Here is a 5,000-nt window from a genome sequence, read left to right as displayed (position 1 = left end):
TATATATATGAGTGTGTGTGGTGTGTGTGCATATATATATATATATATATATATATATATATATATATATATATTTATATTTATATATATGTATATATATGTATGTATATATATGTATGTGTATGTATGTGTATGTATATATTTATGCATATATGTATATGTATGTACACACACACACACACACATGCACACACACACACACACACACACACACACACACACACACACACACACACACACACACACACACACACACACACACACACACACACACACACACACATATATATATATATATATATGTATATATGTTTAACACGTGTGTAATCCTTTCCAAATCCATTTGCGAAAGGATCGGGCATGGAAGAAGGGGCAGTCCCCATCCCCTGCACCCCGCTATTAGCTGTGTATGCGCATTGCATAATATACACCCCCCCCCCATCTCTTCCCCCTTTCCCTCTTCCAATCCCAGCGAGAGGGAGAACGAAAGATCCCAGTGACCTACAATACCCTTCTAACGGGAGTGGGAAGAGCTGGCGATTCCAGGTCTCCCAGCTGATGATAGCGATAGCGGTGCCGGGGGTTATTGTGACGAAAGCGGGTGATGACGGTAGTGGTGGCGGTGTTATTGGGATGGCAGCAGGTGATGATGGTAGTGTTGGTGGTGATACGGATAACTGCTGATGTTTGTGATGTGGTGTTCATAATGGCGATGTGGTAGACGGCTAACATGTAATGTAAGGCAACGACGCTGGCTGCAGGAAGTGATACATAACGGCAGTAATCGCTGGTAGCATTAAACGGCCCTCTTCTACGGGCAGATATAGTCATACCCCTCACCACCCTCTCTCTCTCCCTTACCCATGACACCACGACCGCTATTATCATCTCACCTAATGCACAGTGCCATCGTGTGCCCGAAACGGGGCCAAGAGTCCTTTATAAATTCTGCTCTTCCTCCTCCAGGCAAACACTGGAATGCATGTTTATTTTTAAGCGTTGTGGTTACGTTTTCAAATATATATAATCTTGTTCTTGTATTTTGTGGTTATTATTAGTTGCATGACTTTTCTTATCTTTTCTGTTTTTTAATCGGTCTACGATCTCGGTGTCAGAAAAAGTCGATAAACAAGTTTTTGTTTTTTCACTTCGAGGTGTAAACTTACATGCTCAGACCAGTAAAAAATTAAACAGAACTGGAGTAGAGTGTTGTTGTTTACTTCTTTTAAGCAATGTCTAGGTTCCGCAATTTCACTATTTTTTTCATCTCGGATTAATTGCACTTTTGTGGCGTTTATCTCCGTATACGTTGGGAATGATTTGATTAGGGAAGGGAACCAGCGATCTGGAACCAACAAAGATAGTGACCAACCTCTACGGCGAACGTGAATGACTTTGACTCGCATTGTTTTCCAAAGTTCCTTGACTCCATTTCAAGGAGTTCAAACTGTCTCAATACCTCTGACGGAGACTTTCACTTCTTCCGTCTTTGAAGGTGAACTTTACTAACTCACATTTATGGTGATTAGTAAACACACACGCACACACAAACACACACACACACACACACACAAATGTATATATAGGTATATGTATATATATATATATATATATATATATATATATATATATATATATATATATATATGTATGTATGTATATATGTATGTATATATAAGTATGTGTGGATTGCATATATATGTTGATAGTTAAGATGATGCGTTCTTGGTTCCCATCGAATACTCGCTTACCTCAGAGGTATGTGAAAAAAAGTTGATTCCAGAGGGCGGGTAAGGCCAAACATTAGGCCTTTTCATTGCTCTACTTTTACTTCTCAAGAAAAAAAATCATAAAAAAAGAAGGCATAAGGTCAATAATTGTGTATTATGTGACACGACTGAAAGTTCGCTGGTATTTGTATCTACTAATTAAGAAGGAATGTTTCTTTTAGTATTCTCAATTTGAATTTGATTATACGAACAGGGTATGTAAGATATCGTTATTATGAATAATAATTTAATTTTTTTTTCTTCTTCGAGGATAAACCTATTCTTGAAACTTATGTAAAATAGAGTAGTAGATTTTATAGCATTTAAAAAAAATAATCATGAAATCGCCTCTTCCACGGCACGGTGCCCTGCAAGAGATTAATTGACCATGTACGAGTCACGTGGCCGCAGAACACAAGTTAATCAGCTGTTCTCTTTCTCTCCCTCTCAGGTACGAGTGCCGCCGTCCTGTTTTGTGCTTGCTTGATTGCCGGCCTGCTCCTGTGAGTTGCTTTTTATTATTCTTTATCATGATGTTGGTTGGTACTTGTTTTACGTTTGTGTGGCAGTGACTGTATGTGTTGAGATTTAGTGTTTGGGTCTACCCGAAGGTGCTTGTAAATGAGACCGGAGTGAATCCAGGTTTATTAAAAAGGCTAACTGGGAACCGATTGCTCTCGGCCGGCATGTTTATTCATTGATTCATTCATCTGACTCGAATGATGGTTTCTGCGTATCGAAAGCCATCGAGGGGTTGCTTTTATATGAGTTTTACAGATAGCGATTGAATAAGAGAAATAAAACACTGTTGGAATTTAGACAATGTTGCGATTAGTGTGTCTGTATATAGATATGTCATAATGGTATGTATGTATATATGTATGTATGTACGTACGTGCGTGGACACATGCCTACCCTCCATAGGCAAGGTCATCATCTACCGGCCTCAAGTGGAGTTGTTGATCGAGCAAATCCGTCAGGGAGCAACAGGGTGGGCGGCCACTGTGTTACCCGTTATGGATTACGTAATGTATGAATTCATTGTTCATAGACGCCCCCCCCCCCACCCCTCATGAATATGGGTAATCATGATCAACTAATTGTTTAGATGCTATAGAACAAGAGTAGCAGAGTAAGAGGTGTCATTCGCACTTCGATTTCTCAAGGGACATTTAACGGCGCCCTTTTCGCAGAGACAGGAAGACACACAAAAGACACTAAGGACAGACATGTTGTGGACGTGACCCAACTCAGGCCAACACTTCAGTTACACGCAGTACTTGGCAGGTGATTGAGTGCGTGTGTTATTTAGGTGATTTAATTTCCTTTCGGCATCAGACAACCATTTGTCCAAACCCTTTTCCAGTTCGAACCGGTGACACGCAGTCTTTATGGGCTCCCCAGGTCTCGCTGTTTCGCTCTTCTCGCCGTCGCTCTCTGTCTGTATGTGTGCTCGCCTTGCACACTGGTGTCTGTATCCACCTATGTGAGCTGTTTGTTTCCCTGTGTGTGTGTGTGTGTGTGTGTGTGTGTGTGTGTGTGTGTGTGTGTGTGTGTGTGTGTGTGTGCGCGCGCGCGCGCGTGTGCGTGTGCGCGTCTGTGTGAGCGCGCGCGCGTGCACGCCCACTCTGGTGTTGTCCAAAACTATGGGAAGAATATATTTTGTAACTGTTGCATCAGGCAGGGGAAAATGCTTGCGCCTTCACGGAAGAAAACAAAATAAGAAAGAAGAAAAAGCTTAGTACGTGTAGCAGCAAGTCCTAGACCTGATCTGCTTCTCGGAATAATGTTTCGAACCAGATCGAAAACTATCAGGACTTCTCGCTTCCCTTCACATTTTTCTTGTTCGTAATTTTCTGCCTTTTCCTTTATACTCAGCTCCTCTTTCCCCTGTTCCACCCCTCCTTCTCATCGTTGTATCACCCTTCTTACCACCACCATCACCACCAGCTCTCCTTCTCCACTGGAAGTTTGACAAAGGATTTCAGTTGTTTTGTCGACTAGGCGTGAGGACACTCACTGCCAGTCAGCAAGTCAACATGACGCGGTTCAAACAACCGAGAATTAAAATAAAAAATGTATTAGCATCACGTACGTCGTATCATGTCTAGGTTAAAAGAGAGAGAGAGAGAGAGAGAGAGAGAGAGAGAGAGAGAGAGAGAGAGAGAGAGAGAGAAGAAATAAGTATAGTCACATAGAAAGAACAACTAAAAGTTCAAGATTATGATTCTCAGCTCCAAGTTATAATGTATCTTTACTTTACTGTCTTTCTATTTAACAGGTTTATCAATAGCTAACAATGCAGCAATATAGTGTGCTATAAGCAACAATGCGGTAATAACGATGATAATTATAATGAGAATGATAACCAATCAAATTAAATATAGTCCCAGTTAGGAAAGATTTTAAAAGACAAATTTGTGTCTATTTCTAACAAGGTTGCAAGATTGATAGAAGACACTTAAAAAAAACGCAAACATTGCTGATGACAATGAAAAATACAAGTGAAAAAATGGAAAGCGAGGGAAAGGAGAAAAGGTTAACTTGGACGACTTAGCAAGAAGGAAAGGGACGCGAAGGAGATCTCCATCGTATGCCACAGGTGTCTTTTTATGGCCGACGCAAGAGATAATGACGACCCTCAGCCTCACCCTAAATCGGCTCCTTCCTCACGCCTCTCTTTCCCGGTCGCCCTTTTTAGAGGTGGCTCAACCCTTTGCCTTTCTCTCTCTCTCTCTCTCTATCTATCTATCTATCTATCGTTCTCTCCAAATATCTCCAAAATTGCATACGGCAATGTAGCCAAAGATTTCAGCGCCTCCTTTCCTTTTGTTTGCAAGCCATGGTAATTAGACGGATTCTTTAAGGAAAAGGGTTTCTTTCTGGATGTGTGCGTGTTTGTTTTCATGATGTCTCGCGAAAATTAATATTCAAAGGGCATTATTTCCGCCAGATTTCATAGTGACTGCCTTTGTCGATTTACTAATTGGACGGATTATTCACGTCGGTTAAGCTTATGAAATACAAGAGTGATACTGACCTGGGTGAATAACATAGTTACATATAGAAGATAAATGGATTTCATGAACTGTTAGGGAAAACTAAATCATTTGTGTAGAAAGTAAGTGTTCCATTAAATGTATTAGACTGATTGTGGGCGTAAAGATTTTTGTACTTGTGTGCGAATTAGATGAAACAATGATACGATGAAATGCTAATGTGGACAATATT

The 5,000-nt window shown here is 40.7% G+C and overlaps 1 protein-coding gene across 19 annotated transcripts in view; it reads left to right on the top strand.

Annotated features, from left to right (window-relative positions):
- Ndae1 (Na[+]-driven anion exchanger 1) overlaps window positions 1-5,000 on the top strand; it is a 264,254-nt gene that overhangs the window by 190,422 nt on the left and 68,832 nt on the right. For 2 of the 19 annotated variants that reach the window (XM_086545250.1, XM_086545246.1), the window contains exon 2: window positions 2,221-2,272. The exons of the other annotated variants lie outside the window; for them this stretch is intronic. The gene's annotated coding sequence lies outside the window, so the exon portion shown is untranslated. The remainder of the gene's footprint in view (window positions 1-2,220; window positions 2,273-5,000) is intronic. 19 annotated transcript variants of the gene reach the window in all.

This window comes from Penaeus japonicus, unplaced genomic scaffold, assembly GCF_977035675.1.
Source record: "Penaeus japonicus unplaced genomic scaffold, GWHDUDI00000001_assembly GWHDUDI00000016, whole genome shotgun sequence".
In the NCBI taxonomy this organism is placed as follows: Eukaryota; Metazoa; Arthropoda; class Malacostraca; order Decapoda; family Penaeidae; genus Penaeus; species Penaeus japonicus.
The sequence above is the reverse complement of the archived record's forward strand: the minus strand, read 5'-3'. Positions and strand labels throughout refer to the sequence as shown.